This window comes from Chroicocephalus ridibundus, chromosome Z, assembly GCF_963924245.1.
Source record: "Chroicocephalus ridibundus chromosome Z, bChrRid1.1, whole genome shotgun sequence".
Taxonomy (NCBI): Eukaryota; Metazoa; Chordata; class Aves; order Charadriiformes; family Laridae; genus Chroicocephalus; species Chroicocephalus ridibundus.
In genome coordinates this window covers 2,075,398-2,093,145 of record NC_086316.1, presented here as the reverse complement: position 1 = coordinate 2,093,145, position 17,748 = coordinate 2,075,398, and the positions used below count along the sequence as shown (strand labels likewise).

Genomic DNA, 17,748 nt, shown 5'->3' with positions numbered 1-17,748 from the left:
ATCAAATAAACATGTCAAAAGAATACAAAGAGGCAGCATAACCTCAACACAGCCTCTGGGAGGTTTACAACATGATGGTCTTATCAACCAAAAACCAGCTTCAAAAAGATCATCAACAATTCTGCAGTAGCAACAGCTTTGAATACACTTACTGGTTTTGTCTGGGATAGAGAGAGTTTTCTTCACAGCAGCTTGTATGGGGCTGTGTTTTGGATTTGGGCTGAAAAAAGCGTGGATAACACAGGGGTGTTATGCTCACACAGCACCGAGGCTTCTTCTGCTCCTCACCCAGCCCCACCAGCGAGTGGGCTGGGAAGGGCACAAGGAGCTGGGAGGGGACACAGCCGGGACAGCTGACCCCAACTGACCACAGGGATCTTCCATACCATATGGTGTCATGCTCAGCAATTAAAAATGCGGGAAGAAGGAGGAAGGGGAGACATTCAGAACCATTGCATTTCTCTTCCCAAGTCACCGTTATGTGTGATGGAGCTCTGCTTTCCTGAAGATGGCTAAATACCTGCAATTCCTTATTCTGCTTTGCTTCTATGTGTGGCTTTTGCTTTTCCTATTAAGCTGTCTTTATCTAAACTCATGCATTTTCTCACTTTTACCCATCTGATTCTCTCCCCCATCCCACTGTGGGAAGAGTGTGTGAGCAGCTTTGGGGGGGGCTTGGCTGCCTACAGGGGTTAAACCACAACAACACATAATACAATACTCTCTTAAATATGCAGAGTATCAATAATTAAGTGTATGGAGAACCCTACTTCTGTTGAGGCAGACGGATAGTTATCTAACGAATCATGCAAGCAACTCTGGGGACACAAAAAGTGATCCTGAAGTGCAGGCAGAAGAACACTGCCGGAAAACTCTGTTCACAGAAGGAATTTGCAAGTGTTCTTATGAAATATTATTCAACTCCTGAAAAACAACAAATTCTCAGATAACCTCTGTTTGTAGCTCCCATTTTCCGCGCATTCAGCCTGAATTATTTCATTCAGTGGTCAAAACTATGGACCATGGGATTCCTGTTTAAACAAGAACTTCGAAGAACCTTCCACAGCTTTCCCAATCTCAGTACCCAACATGCGTGTACATTGATGAGTAGGACATTAATTTCAGTTAATTTCACCACCACCTTCCTCTAAAAGGCCATTAAGAATCCTCCACAAACAGCAGATGCTAGGTAAAATTCAAGGAATTAACATTTATGAAGAACTAACGCCCTGCCATTGAAGCCTCACAAAATGCCCATGTAACAAGTAATAATGCCATATTCGGTGCAAGATTTGTACTGTGTTGTTCCATTAGTGCAACATCTCAACTGATGAGGAACAAAAGAAATGTTGAAGCAACATAATTATTTGGCAAACAGTTGTGTGAAATGCTCTTTAATTACAGAATCACATTGTCCTGTCAGTGTGCATCGCAAGGATAAGTCACCAGGATTTGGCACAATATTGCTTCATAATATACCTGAAATTGCCCTGTCATAGTTTATAAAACTGTTTTGGATAAGATTTTAAGATGATTGTACCAAACTGTTGGTTTTAACAGGATTCTGGCTTGAAAGATGTGGTGGAGAAGACTGACTCTCAGTAGCCTCATCTCTGTACATATTAAGCAGTTATAGGGCAAAGCCAGAATTTTTTATCTTTTTTTAATGCCATCTTCTCTCAAGCAATCCCATGGGTCAGCTGGGATAGAAAAAGGCCTCTGAACACAGAAAAACTCGAAGACTATTAAAAGAGCCTTCTCTTAGGAGAGACACCAAAGTAATTTGCAGGACAGCCACAGAAGAAGAGACAAAGAGAGAGAGTGGAAAACTCTAGGGAAATGATTTCTGCTTAGGCTACCATCAAAAGCTGCTAAAAAACCCTAGACATATGCATATGTGTCTAGTACTTTAAAATCACTTTTTTTCTCTCCCTCTTTACTCTTAAGTAATAGTGTGACTTTCAGATGGGCTGTCTGCCATTAACTGAAGACTCCTGAAAAGAAGGCAGACAAAGTGGCTGGAAATGCAGTGAATCTGGGTCTGTAGCCCAGACCCTCGTACACAGCGAGGCATTTCTAATTCTACTCCAGACTTTTGCCATACATATTGATAGCTTCTATTTGCCATGCTATTGAGCAAAGTTACCCAAACACAGTCCTTGGAAAAATTAAATTCCACCTGTCACACTTAAATGAGGTTGAACAGATGTGTTGCATGATTTGGTTCAGCCTCAAGTCTAAAGACTGTCTCCTAGTAGCAGCCACTCCAACACAAGGGCTAAAGAAACTTCACCAATCATTCTAAACCAAACTTGCCAAATTCTTTGTCTATTTTGTGGAAAGCATTGCATTTCCTACCAGTTTCAACGAATCCTTGCTAAGGAGAACTATCTTAAATTTTGTAGGTGCAGCACGTGTGACAGAGCAGACTTCAGTCAAGTACCGCCGAACCCAGAGGTGCAGATAACAGCAGCAGATGAGTAGGAAGAAACAGACTGGAGATGGAACTTAGTCTGACAAAAAAGCATCACCATAAATTAATGACTTTTTCTTGGAAGGTTCACAGTTTCAGGCCAGACAGGCCCACAAAATCAATCAGAATTACTTCCTGATAAACAGAGGCCTTTTATTTCCTTCAGCTACCAACCTCTGAGACCAGTAACTTGTGCTTAACCACAGCAGCTCTTCCAGAGAGGCGTCCACTCCCAGATTCAAGTTATTAAGAGCTAAAGAGTCCATCACTTGCTGTGATAGTCTGAAAGGCTAGCCACTGTCTTTCGTACTTTATTCCGGTTTGAATTACTCTGGCTTCAGTCGCTAGTTATTACTATGCCTTTGTACGTTAAGTTTTGTCTCTCTATTTTTCCCTTACTTGATTAGATGCTACAGTCAAGTCCTATCTCTTTCTTCTGGTAAACTAAACAAGCTTAGCAGAGTCTCTTTCTATGAAATTTTGATTCTAACGCAAAGTAATTTTTTCCGTTTTCTCTGTCCCCTTCCATTTTTTAAATCCCAATTGACAGCATTATGCAAGCCAAACTCCATAGGACAAACACAGCAGCTTCTCAGGAAGTCCCACATTTTTACTGATTTCCTTGTTTCAGTTCTGAAAACCTGATCTGCCTTTTTAATTCAGTTTTTTAGACTGTAGACCTAGCTTGCCAAATAACTGGATAACGCCAAATAGATTTTTTATTATCATTCTATGCATCTCAGGTTTAAAACAGATGTTATTAGTAACAACTTAACATTATTATCCATCCTAAGTAGTATTTACAGGAGACTACCACTCCTAAAAACTGTTATGTACAACTTTTTCAGAAAAACATTAAGTGCCTCATGACATAGCTATTTTACTGATACTAAACAGTCTTGAAGCTTGAATGAGACTTATCTTAAAGTACTCCCTTTACAAAATCTTAAATCTATTATACTGAAGCAGTAACTGTAATCAAGAAAACTCATTATCTGAACAAGTTTATTCTGTCATTTAATTATTTATTAATGGAATTTTCCATTAGGATCCCCTTATTTTACCCATGTAGCGACAGCCAGCTAAACAATCTATTATTGTCTGGATTGAACCACTCTCTTCTACCAAGTACTGACACACCGTCAGCACTTTTCTCGTCTTCTAGGATTCCCTTATCATTCCAAGTATTATTTCAAATGCATAACAAAGGACTTCCCTTAAAACCTCTTTTATCATTCTTTGGGTCAACTTTAATAAATAATCACTCTCAGAACAGACAATGACTAACCATTAAATCAGAGGAAGTAGCGGACTCTTCATAACACTTTCAGGCCACAATTAGGTGCCTTTTAGAAGAAACACTGCAGTTAATCACAACTTAATGATTTAAATATATAGCTGAAAAATGTAACAGCTACAGCTGAAAAATATAACAGCTACAGCAAACTTTATCCATAAAAGAAAAGTAATTACGGGACAAGAGTAAAAATCCCTTGTGTTATTCTACCTTCACGTCACTTTATGATCAGATGGACAACGCCTACCTCTAAAACGTGATCTAAACAAAACGCATGCATACTAAGGTCTGTCCATGTTAAAAGTTCTTTTTATTTCAACCTCTACAACAGCTGACCACACTGCTTCCCAAGACTACACGAAAATTAACACAAGGAAAGCAGAGATATATTATGCAGTAGAAAAAATATGAATCAGTATCACCCTCATTGAGTATAACAAGAGACTCACGAAAATCACGTTACAGGCAATATAAACATTTTCTTACAAAACTGACAATTTTCAGTAAAATCTGCACTGACACAGCAGCACCTTTAAAGTTTCCTTCCATAAACAAGAATTATTTTTTTGTAATGAAATGAAAGCTATACTGAGCATTATAAGGTAACATTAGCGGTGTAAACACAAGACAGAATCAATCTGCAAAGAAAAATATCATGTCGACTGCTAAAAACAATTACAACAGAGCAAAAGTTGTTGCAAGAATCCACATGATAATGTAGCCAGCCCTCCAATTCTTTATGTTTTTCACCTACTCCCAAACGAAAGCAGAAGAAACATTCCAGTTACAAGAGCTTAAAGATAGATGAGGACACAAAAAAATTTTGTCCTAAATTCCTTGTGCTGGCAAAGGAGGAAAAAGAAAGAGAAAGAAAATCTTAAGAGAAACCAGAATTTTCAGACTTTCCATGCTTTCTTACTAAATCCTACTGTAAGCCATAAAAAAGACACAGAAAAAAACCAAACAAAAACACAAAAAAATGGGGGGAAAAGCAGATGGAAAGTAATTTTACAAAAAAAAAAAATCCAAACCTTGTTAAAAAAGATCAGCAATGCTAGACAAAATACACGGTTTCTTGATATAAATGAAGTTTAGCAGACTTGGTACAAATCCAGAAGATGACACAAAAAATCTGACAAAGATCCAAAAAAAACAACATGGGGAGATGGACAAGGGACAGAGCATTGTCCTTGGAGACACCCAAAACTAAAAGCACCAGAAACTTAAGCAGCATGAACTGGACATAGAAAATTATTTGAAATTAGAACTCAAGTGCTTTAAAACCAAGCCCAGTATAGCAGGGAAGTATTATTTTTATATTCCCAGTAAAATGTGTCTTAACTAGACAGGTGTTTCACTACCATGAGAATTAGGTAAGGCGTCAGACTAAGTGGAAAGCAATTGCCAAAATAAGTGTATACCTAAAAATTACTCAACTTCAAAATACTTCTCAATCTTGCAAGAATCAGCTGAAGCAAATCTCTCCATTCCAATGGATACAGTTTTTGTGTTACTGGCTCTGAAACTTCACAAAACATAATGAATATTATTTCATAAAATCATGGAGCAGTTTGGGTTGCAAGGGACCATTAAAGGTCATCTAGTCCAATCTCCCCTTCTTCAAGTTACTCCAGTTTGGAAAGTGAAAAATCCACAATTTAGAAAAAAAAGTAGGAAATATTTTCTAGACTATACATCTAGTGTTGCTCAAAAGTTTAAAATGAGACGTAAAGAAACAAATTAGTGAAGGTGATCCCGGCAACGACATCCTGGGCTGATTTAGGACGAGCATTGCCTGCATGTTGAGGGCTGTGATCCTTCTCCTCTGCACTGCTGAGACACATCTGGAGTGCTGTGTCCAGTTCCAGACTGCCCAGTACGCAACTGGAGCAAGACCAGCAAAGGGCCGCAAAGACGCTTAAGGGATTGGAGCATCTGACAGAGGAGAAGCTGAGAGAGCCGAGGCTATTCATCCTGGAGAGGAGAAGACTCAGGGTGGGGCGGAAGGGAAGTTTCATCAATGCCTGTGAAATGCCTGACGAGGCGAGGAGAGACCACTGAGCCAGAGTTTTCCCATGGGTGCCCAGTGAGAAGGCAACAGGCAATGGGTACAAATTGGACATTTGAACATACGGAAAAACTTCCTTGCTCTAAGGGTGGTCAAAGGCTGGAAGAGGCACCCAGAGAGGTTACAGAGTCTCTGTCATGCAAATAGTCAAAACTTACTGAACACGGCCATGAGTAATCTGCTGTAGGTGACCCTGCTCTGGGCACTGGGGTTGGACTAAACAACCTCCAGAGGCCCCTGCCAATCTCAACCACTCTGTCATTCTGTGAAGAAAAATTAAAAGTGCAAAACAAATGAATATGCAAAAAGTGTGTGTGTAGATGTAGATATATTTATACATATGTTAGTTACCTCCCACAATAGCAAGGAACGGCTTTTAACAAGGGATGTGAGAATCACTACGAGCAGCGTGTGGCTGAGCAAGAATTAGAAGCTCATGGTCTCAGGGGTTTCAGTTTTGTGTTGTTAGGAATTTCTTTCTGATTCTTCAATTTGTGTGAAACAGCCAAAATTTATCATCATGAAACTGTCAAAACCATCAGGGCCACAGCCATGACAAATTTGTGAAAGCTGACAACACTGGATATTACTCATTCTATTGGCAACCTTTCTTTTAAATGCATTAAAACACCTTCAAGCTGGTTAAAATCATCCTGCAGATGAATAAACCTTAATAAGTGTCTATATTGTGTTTCCATAGATGATGGCATATGTTTAATATCTGTGTCTTCCCCACCCAAAGACACTATTAAAACATTGACAAGTCTACAGGTATCAGGAAATATAAAAATTAAGGTTGCCTGCACAAACTTAGTTCAGCACCCATGCACTGAATACAGTCTTATACAAAAAACAACGTGGAGAAAATAAAGAGAAGTCACCTCATTCCCTCCTACTTTTCCAAGTTAGCATCATCTGTATCTAAGTCTCTGTTCAGTGTGGTTTTGCTTATATTATTTTTAAAAAATACTCATGATGAGTGCTGCACAGCCTCACTAAGGATAAGTACATGTTGTTCACTGAGTTCTCGCTTGAACCTCATCTTGCACCACAACGGACATCCAAACGGCCAGACCTCCTGCCTTTTGCTCTGTTTCCCCCAGCTGTGGCTGACAGACCTGAGGAACAGAAAGCAAGGGAAAACCTCCCCCACCAAAGCCGACGTTCTCCTCTCCACGCAAGGTAGGTGGTAGTGCACACTCTCCAGCTACTACAGAGAAACCACATACCCCAGATCCACTGAGAACTCAACTACCCCATCTGACATAGTGTGAGTGTTTTGGCTTTAAACAGAAATCTATTTCAATGCCAGACTACTCATTTTAGGAAAATATTTTTCCTAACTTTTGCCGCTGGCCTTTATTTCCTGACACTTAGGAAGTTTATGCTCTTTCTCTTTGTAGCATCCCTTCCCATACCTGGAGACTGCTTTCATGTCTTTCTTAGTCTTCTCTAGACTGAGCAAACTACTCTTTCTGCCTTTTCACAGAATCACAGAATGGTAGGGGTTGGAAGGGACCTTTTTTTTCCTAGACTTGCGAAGATTCTCGTTGCTTTCCCCTAGAAGACTCTCCTGTGGTCTCAAACCTAAATGGGACATGGAGTAAAGTGAAATTATCATGTGACATGTTTAAATATGTACCTTCTAACTATACATCCCAGAAGAATCATCACCCTTATTGCAACAGCACAGTGCTACTGACGCATGTTCAGACTATGATTCACCTAAAAATCTGGGATTCTTTTCCCTAGAATTATTGCTATTTTGTATTTATGTAGGGAGCTATCTAATCTAAGCACAGTACTGTGCATTTCCCCTTTTAAACTGCATTATTTCTTTTACGTTGTTTCTCTAATTTTTCTAACCCATGTGAAATTCTATATTTATTCTTTACAGAACTTGAATCCTCCCTCAGCCTGGTACTCTCTGTAAAATTAATAAATGTACTCTCTATGCCATCATCATCCAAGTCATTAACAAAAACGAACGCATAATCACATTTGGTTTCTTCCACTGCACTTCTGCCTATGTCAATTCATAGAATGAAGGTGCTCACTTGATAAGGAGCTATTCAGTTTTGGTCTGACCTTCCTCTCTTGAGCTTTAAGTATGACCCTAATGTTTCTCCCATCCTCAATTCCTTCTCCCCCACATTTAAGTGCCTCTCAATCATCCTCTCCTATTTCTCCCACAAGCTCCCAGTCCCACTTGGCCTCATTCCACCCCAAGAGCTTCTAGTGCCATTCCACTGCCTCCCCAAGCTGTCCTCGCTCGTCCTCTCATTTCAAGTGCTTTCACAGAGACACTGCCAACTCACTCCTCGTTCCAACCTTCCCCTCATCCACTCTACTCCAGTCCCCTGCTTTCATTCATCCTGTCCTTACAGAACACACATGGGAATAACAAAGCCATTCTCCTCAGACCAAACTCCCTGTTGTCCACTTCCACTGGTCACCCTCACCACAGTCCAGCAATGGAAGAATATACTGATATAGGACAGCAGATAAATGCAATTTAGAATAAGCAAACAAATTAAAAAAACTATGTTATCTACACCATGTTCCTTCTCTGGAAAGCTTGTTTCATGCTACCACGTGTAAAAAGCTTTCTCATATTCCTCTTAGTAGTACTCTCTAAAGATCGCAATTCTTGGGAATTTTCTAAACAATGTTCTTTTAAATGTTTCCTCAGGACATCACTGGATAGGCAAAATCTGAGCTTCTCAAAGGAATGTGCTATTAGCTTTTAAAAATTAAATTTCTGTCTGATATAAACCAGGTATTAGTTTCCTCTCTCCCCCCAAGAAAATGCAAGTATGGGTGAGTATCACTAAGGAACTGGATTTCCCATCTCAGCATATTTCCTTTCCTTCCCTCCTCCCTCGACCAACTACCTCACACAGGCAAGAATTCAAACTCTGGTTATTTCGGTGTGGTCGTCTCACAATTGCTCCTTAGGGATTTATCCTATTTTTCATGACTACTTAAAGATTCACCAGAAAGAAAGACAAGGAGAATAGAATTAACAGAACAAAGAAGGAAAAGACAAAAATTTAAAAAAATCTTTAATTACCCACAGAATGATGTTGGGAAGATAATGAACAAGAACTTAACGCACTCCTGCAGGAACATACGTTCAACCTATCTGATATTAGTGAAGTTGGTGGGATGATTCACATGAATGTAATGCTAGAAATCAAGAGATATAACCTATTTAGAAAGAGCAACAACGTAGAACAAATGGCACTGTGTGCCAAAAATGTCATTGTCTGTTTCTGAGTCACTGACAACAGAAAATCATGTCTTAAGAAATAAAGTACAAGTCAGGATACTAGCTGGGGTCTGCTACAGATAGGAAATCTCACATAGCATGGTGGCTAAGCATCTTGTTGGAAATAAAAGTTTCATTATCACAGTGGACATAACACCAAGTGAGATAACCTGGAGCTTTCACGCTGCCATTATCAGAACATGCTTGAAATTTCTAAAAATTGAGGACAATTTCTTATGCTGAGAAATGTTAAATCCAACCCAAGGGAAAGCTGTGTTCGACTTCATCCGGACAGATAACAAGTACCCCACTGTGGCATAGAGAACAAATACAGAACAAAGACCGTTCCTGCCCCCAGGTCTAAGAATCAAAGGAGATATTCCCAAACACATCTTTGCAATACGACTTAAGCGGTCCCACCCCCTACCCACGCTACCCCCTCAGCCGTACTGACAGAACTGATTGTAGCAACGCACAGCGAACCGGTTCAAGGAATCAGATAGGAGTAAAACCAAAATGGGGATCGGAACTGAGTTAAAACTACCTTTCTTTCTTTCCACACACCCCCTTTTTTTAAAAAAAGTATACTTTTAACCTATCAGTTCTCAGATTCGGTTCATTACACGGTACAACTGAGGTGACAGAACAAGGCAGGAGCATACAGCTGCTGCCTGAAAACTTTTTAGCCTGATTTGCCAACATGGGCAAGAAAGAAATACAGACAAAGCAAAAGGAGTCAGTAAGTAATCATTGTGATAGGCAATAGTTTATTCTTCCAAATTTCAAACTCTGGTATTCCAAAATACAAATATTTAATATTTAAACATTAAAAAAGCATCAAGAAGCCTCCACTAATTTTTGACTTATTGACTAACGTGTATCAAACACCAGTTTGCATTTCTAACAGCTTTGTTGATTTTGATGGCTCTTCTTGCTCTGAAATATTTCTCCTTGATTTGGAGGTGGGCAGCTATGCTACCACAATCTTGCAGCTTGGGAGTTATCAAACTACAGATACACAATTCCCAGGCATTCAGATTTTATTTCACAAGATTTAATCGTATGCTTCAGTGGGGAGATACTCTTTCAGTACACGGCCTATTATTCTTCAAGAGATACAGATTGTGTGCATGAGCACACCTATTTATCCCTCATTTCACTATATTTCCATAACACCTCTATATAATGGCTCTTTCACTACCAGATCTTCCTGTTAACATATTTCTCCTTTGCACATAATTCCAGTTTTGTTTTTGACTGTGGTGCCTATTTTTATTTAAATATAGTCCACTTGCACAACATCTTATTTCTTGATGGGTTTATAACACACGTTCTGCAACAGGAATTACACGCTTATTTGTCAGAAAAAAAGCTAGATGTTTTCAAGATTGCTTGGCTATACTCTAGTGCTTAGGACAAGAAGGAACGAAGCAAAGAAAGAATATGGTCTAGCATCTTCTTCAGTTAAACAAGGAGACTGAGAGTTGCATGTATTATATGCTAATGGTACTATGCATAAATATGACATTCACTGAAATGTGCCATTTTGAGCCTCTGTGAAGCCTGGCTTGCAGAACTTTAAAAGAAACCACAACAACTACGTTATCTGCTGGGCTTGTTCTTTGACGCAACTTTCAAGACAACCCGGAGTGTACCTGGCACACTGTCAACATGATGAATCAGAATCACCTTGTCCATCTTCACAGACAAGCAGTTATTAGTCCAAAAACCAAGAGAGTTTTCCTTTGAGCACAGAGGTATACAATGGCTGCAAAGTACCACTGAGCTACTAATTCCCAGCATGTTGCAGAAATAAAACAAGAATTAGGTACACTATGTCTGTTCCTAAGCCGAAATACACTTCAGAAAGAAGGGAACCCATTTTTCCTGTGTCCCACCAGGCGCTTTCGTCATGCATGCTGCATAAAGCTGACATGGTGAGGAAAGCTCAGTAGGCCAGCAGAGTATGTACATTGCAGTTGAAGTGTCCAGAGAATTCAAAACAAATATCTTAAAAGATTTAATTGCAAATGGAAAATGGCAACTTTATGAAGTTTATAATTCAGACAAATCCAGACTAGCTGTCTTGGGAAATAGTTCACAATTTCCAAAGCTATCTTCCTATTAAATTTCATATTTCTTATCTACATCTTGGAGATGCCTGGGGGTACTTAAGAGTAATCAAGAACATTTTCAGTACAGTCAAAAACATTTTTCAGTATGTCCCTCTCAAAAAAATTAAATATTTATCTTAAACTTTGACTTGAAATTGGCAGTAAACAGGAAAACTTCCGTATTAACAACTGATAATAAACTACCAAAAAAAATGCAGAAACTTGAACAATGTAATATTATGGGCCTAACTTTAAATGCACAAGCATCAAGAAACATAAACACTAACATTCACTATCACTGGTGCTTCAGGTATGGACCTGCTTCCAGTCAACACCAGGACTGACTAATCTGCAATCCAATTGACAGCGTGTACAGTTAACTCTTATTTTAAGGTTCATCTCTCTTTCTAGACATACAATAACAAACATTTTCTTTCATTTGCCTGCCTGAGAAAAAAACAAAGCACTATTTGCTGACAGAAGAGCTTCCTAACTTTACAGCCATATTAAATATATTGATTCAGCTAATACTACAGTTGCTAGGACAATACTTTTTTCAAGTATTAAAAACCAATATTTCCAGGACTCAAAACGTCTATGTTAACAGGCTTAGCATAGACTAGTCCTCTTCAATTTCTGCTGGGCAATAGGAACCTGGAAGAATACAGAAACTACAGTAACTGTAAAGTAGAAACACCTAAAATTATCCTGATAGACTCCTCACTGTTCATCTTTCCCCTTTGGATACCCCCTCAACAGAACATAAACTGCAGTACCAGAGGGATTCCATCAATCTGGAAGTCGATATTCTCCAGGGGAGTGCAACAGGAATTAAAGCAGTTTCATGATGAAGACTGCACTAGCCCACAGAGCAGGACACCATCCTCACCAGCAGTATCATCAATAATTAACTCACAGGAGCAGACTGCTTAGGAAACTGGTAGAGGGGCTTTGACCACCATCAGTTCAAGGTGACGCAGGCTGCGGATCCATGATCTGCTGAAGCAGATACAACACAACACTTTCAGCCCTTCTCCTCCTTCCAGCCTCTCCACTCCCAATCACAGTCCCACATCACTACCAAAACTGGCACTAATAAGTACCTCATGGTGAGCTGAGCAGAAAGGACAAGGATTATACAAAACTGAATGCTTTATCTTTTCACCATCCAATAAGACTTGGTCATGTTACAAGAACAGTGTAAGGAATACTGTGAGTAGTTATACATTAAGTTCTCAGAGTCCTCACTCCAGAGTCTTCCTCTCAAAAATAAAAAACTGTGTATATATATATATACACACATACCTAATGCACATTCTAAACACAGCATTTAAAACACTGAACAACATCCATGAAAAATAACCATTGTACACCCATTGAATTGTACTTCAATCAGTGCAAGTCTGTGAAACTGACCTACAGGCTAAGTACATGTATGTACAACCACACTTACAAAGAGAAAGAAACGTCTCTTCTAAGGCACAAAAAAAATTCATAGGGAAGGATTAAATTTCATAAGCAGATGTTTTCATGCCCACTGTTAACCAATTTGTTTCAGTAAGCGAGTGGAAAAAAACAAAAAAGATTTCCATTCATTCTTTGTATGTATGCTTTACTTCAAAGAATTCCAGGAATCTATTGTAAATCTAAAAAACTCCTCAGTCACCACAGCACATTGTTCCCCAAAGGAACAGTGGGTCAAATTCAAAGTACCAGCAATAGAGTCGCATTCAAAACTTTTTCTATAGAGCCCAGAATGGACAAAACCTCCAAAGTCAGCGCTGAGTCTTCAGGGGAAAAAAAAAAAATAAGGTTGTGAACTTAAAAGAAAAGAGACCAACAGATAAATCCCCACTGAGTAATTATAAGGAGAAGATCTCCCAAACATTAGCTAACTAGTACATAAAAGGCAATTCAGTAAAAACCATGGTCAAGTCAACTATCAGATTAACATATAGTCATAATTGGCTACAATCACTGAAAAAGCAATCTGAAGAAAACAGACAAAATCCAGGCACTGGTGAGAAAACTCCAATAATTAAAGGTATTTCAGAAAGGCAGACAGCACTCTGAGCGTGCACTATGCTTCTGAAATGATGATGCCCTTGTCCACCTCCAGCTGCTCAGTGCTGTTGGCCTGCTGGAAGTTTTCATCTTATTCCTACGCCTGCCAGCATCCGCTAACCTATTTCAGACAAAAAGAGCCAGGTCAGCTTAAACACTATAAATGTTACATCTGTCTTAACCCACCATGTTTTGACTGAGGCGGGCTGGGCAGTGCCCAGACTAACACCGAGGGTGGCACATCAGACCTCCAGCAAACAGGCAGGCCGCAAGTAACGGCACCGACTTCAGCAACGGGCACAGCCATCACCTGGGGCTTCTGTCTAGAGCTACCCTGTGAAGACCAGTGCTCTCATGAGCAAAGAATGATTATTTTTTTTTTTTTGAAAGGAAGTGAAATAATATGAAACACTCAGAACACCAGATTTGTTCAATTCCAAACCCCGAGGAGCACAGAAAGATGCGCTTCCTGTATTTTACGCTGGTATCACTGTGATACCTGCTAAGCTGTTAAGTACCTTCAATTCCTAAGATTTTAGTGTTCCCTACACAAGGGCATTTTTACCTTTTCCTACATAACTGCAAAACACTTAATTTTAACATTTCGCAGGCATTCTCTAACCAATATGCTACCATCAGGCAGCTTTACCATGGGTAGCATAACACATTGCCACCCTCTTTCACCCACAGCCTCATTTAAGATTCCAATAAAATATTAGTGATTACTAAAATTTTTGCTGTACTAGTGGTATTTATGCTTCTTCAAAGGCAAATATTGTCCCCACCCTGTGCCACCAAATCACTGCACAGTTAAGACCAAAGATATCTAGTTAGCTTTGTAATTGCTGTTGTCATGGTTTGGGCTGGCCTGGCCACTAAAATGAATAACAGATGCTCTCTTTTACCTCTCTCCCCTTCAGAGCAGAGGAGAGAGAAAGAGAGAGACTTAGGAGCTGGCAAGAAACTAAACTACTTTAATGAAATAAAGAGAAAAAGAATATCCTGTTGGTCAGGTTTGGGTCCCCTGTCCTGTTGGCTCCTCCTGCAGGTGCGACCTCTCTACACATCTCAGCTGCCAACCCTCCAACTTGGTGCACAACAAAGTGAGCTGAGCTTGGCTGGTACTGCAACAAGTGTAAGCAAGACCCTCTCTGCATGCCATTCCTTGGCGCTATAAACGTTGGTCTTAGGAGTCTGAGAATAAACAGTTTCTCCACAATATGCTGTTAATTTCAGAGGTAGAAGAGGCCTAGCTAAGAAGTAAAATTACTGAATGTAAAACTGGTTCTGTTTTACCTCAAACCAGGACTGCTGTCAACTCTATAATACCTCTTTTGCCAATCATGGTATCTTCTGATCAACATCTGGTACCTGCTTATTCAAACTTACTACCTTAGCCAAAAACTTCATGCAAAAATAGTGTAAAGTGGACGCTGCAGCTTGTGAAGATTTGTTTAGCCAGCCTACATGAGGCTGAGCAGCTTGGCTCTTGTAACACCAGTTAAAAGCTAACTATCTGGAAGGAACGTGGCACATTCTCAATCAAAAGCTTCAGTATTTAGCTTTGAAAGGAAAAAGAAGCCAACATTTCACGAAAAAGCAAAGTGTGTTGTTTTTTGAAAGGAACTATAGATCTGCAACATCTGATATTTTACAATAATGAATTTTTAGTTATCTCACTGCCAAATCAAATCCAACTAACTGTAATAATTTAAACAGAAAAATTATCTCCCTACATTTATGTCTGGATAACTCAGACATGAAAAATATTTCATGCAGCTTTGTAAGCTGCCGGACCAACTAGGAGAAACTTTGGTCCCAAAAGAAGTTTTCAATTGGATAGAACTAGGAAAGCAAAACTCAGAACGAAAATTACCGCTCGAGCCCAGCCATGTTATTAACTCAGGAGAATTATGTTCACGCAGTAACTTTTTGGCATTTGCAGCCATACTGAAAGCTTAGGCGACAGGAAAACCGACAAGTCTCATTTTGTGACAGCACCAGAAAGCTGCAGCAATGGCTGTGAGCACGCATGTTGAAGAGAGAAAAATAGGAGACAGCTTTAAATTATTTAGAAAAGCAGAAATTATTACTGTTCTCTCCTCTTTCTGGCCCGTTCCCCACTCTCCCTACCGGGAGCAACTCACACACGTGGAGCGGGGCTGGTGCCGGGGTTAAGATCACACCGTGGCGGCCGCCGCCGCCGCCTCCCCCCCCCCTTTCACCCTCCACAATTAACACGGATTTTATCTACTTTTAAACCCCTTCCCGCGGCGCGGAGACCCCGGGGGCCCGGCAGCCGCCGCCCGGCTGCAGGCCTGAGGCGGCCGGCAGGCCCGGCGCCTTCTCCCGCGGCAGGGCTGTGAGGGGATGGGGGGGGTGAGCCGGCGGTCGCCACCCGCTCGCCGCGGCCCAGATCGAGCCCCTCCGGCAGTCACCGGGCCCGGGCCCGCCGCCGCTCCCCGCACCCCCCAGTCCCACCGCCCCAGGGCTGGGCCGGGGCCGCAGCACGTACCTGACGCCTGGGACCGACGGGGCGTGGCCGGGGCGTGGCTGGGGCGTGGGCTGGGCGCCGTCAGCGGCGGGGTGGGGACGCGCGGGGCCGCTGCCGGCTCCTGCCGCCGCCCGCCCGCCCGCCGGCTCCACTTCCGGGGTCCGCGCGCGGTGACGTCAGCGCCCGGCGGCGCGGCGGGGGACCCGGAAGTGGAGCGGGAACGGCGGCGGCCGCGGCCTTGTCCCCGCATCGTCCCCCCTCATCCCCTACTGTCCCCTCATCCTCCCCGGCTCCCTCGTCCTCCCCGTCCCCCTCCGGCCTCGGCTGCCCCCAGGGAGGCGGGTGTTTGAGGAGCTCGGGCGAAATAACGATGTGGCCGCCGGGCTGGCGGCGGCGGGCCCCGGCCCCGCTGACACGGAGCGGGCGGGTAACGGCAGCCAGAGCGGGGGTCGGCGCTCCGGGGGGCGGGCGGGCCTCGCTGGGAGCAAAGGGAGGTCGTGCTTCCACTCCCAAGTTTTACATTTGTGATAGCATAGGAATTGGTAAAAAGAAAAGATTTTGGGTTAAAATTGGTCGTGCCAGGTGTTTCAGGCCTCTTCAGAGGCTTCCGAGGCTCTTCATCGGTTGATGAGGATGGTGTTGCATGGGCCTATGCTGAAACACTGACCACCACGAGCAGTCCCGCTCCGTTGCTCTGGTACTATGTGTCGACCTTCGCGTCATGTCTTGTTCCTGTGAAAAAGTCTAGATTTGGTCAAATGACTGCTGAAAACAGGCACAATGCAGACAGTGGGCGGAGGTTTCCACCTCTCCTGCCTGCACAGGAGGGTTGTAAGCGACTCCTGCACCAAGGACAACCCAGATGGGCTGCGTACCGTGCCGTGCCATTCCACCACCTCTTAGCTCCCGGCCGTCGCTGGTGGCCACGTCCACTGAACCACAGCCGTGGACGAGTCTGCGTGGGAGAAGATAAAATTTTTCTTATCCAGGATCCTCCCAGATCCTCTCTCTGTTAGGACCAAAAGCAGCAACGCTTGTATGTTTTGCTCTCCGTGGCTTTCTGCAACACCCAAGGAAGGAATAAATGAAATATTTTTCTTCTTCAATGCAGAAGATGTTATAAGGTCTTGTGTATTTACATTTTACAAATTATATTTGGTATTTTGCATTGAGTCACTTGTATTGAGACATATTTTTCCCTCTTTCACTCCTTTGGAAAAAAATGGTGCTTAGATGTCTTTCTTTTGATGAGACATTTGGGATGCTGTACAACAGTGCTGTGATTGAGGTCTGTCCCACCAGCTCTGACTATGACCTGTAGTAGAACCAAAGAACTCAGGGTTGGGGGAGGATATCAAGAGACTCCATAAACGTATTTTGGTAACTGCATTGCTGTAATTAACCCTAGCCGCTCACTCAAAGTTCATGCCATCTCTCTTCGCAAGTAGTGCAGGGTTGCAAAGTGAAGCTGGTAGTGGAGCAGTAGTCAGTGGTTTTGGTTGGGTTATTTTTAATTTGGATCCATTTCTGGATCTGCTTCACCATCATTCTCCATCATTCTCCATCTCCTCCAGTCCAAATGAAAAAAAAAACCCAACCCCAAAATCCAAACAACAGAAATGAACTAGTAGAATGTAGGCATCAGAACTGAGTTTTCAGGGGCAGCTTGCATGAGCAGGACAGCTAAAACCAGTGCCTGTCTGTGATCTTGATAACAACCCTTTTTAGTTACAGATCCAGGGAAGGACTCGTAGGAAAAGTTTTATCAAAACAAGGTGCGGGGACGGGGCGGGTGGTGGTTTTGGAGACACTTGACCAGCAAAGAGCTATTGACCATAAATTTTAAGCTCCCTCCTATTACAAAGAGGTAGCAGGTTGACAGGCGAGGTCCCCAAGTCTTGTGGACTGACCACAAAATTCCGAATATCAGCAGTGAAGAGGAAATGGTGGTAGTGTGTGGTAAATAG

At 41.9% G+C, this 17,748-nt stretch overlaps 1 protein-coding gene across 3 annotated transcripts in view; it reads right to left on the bottom strand.

The window, feature by feature from the left end:
* ARB2A (ARB2 cotranscriptional regulator A) overlaps positions 1–15,963 on the bottom strand; it is a 272,034-nt gene extending 256,071 nt beyond the window's left edge. Inside the window, exon 1 of one of the 3 annotated variants that reach the window (XM_063320922.1) lies at positions 15,803–15,963. The gene's annotated coding sequence lies outside the window, so the exon portion shown is untranslated. The remainder of the gene's footprint in view (positions 1–15,802) is intronic. The other 2 variants (XM_063320921.1, XM_063320923.1) reach the window with 2 other exon arrangements.
* Positions 15,964–17,748: the final 1,785 nt, after the last annotated feature.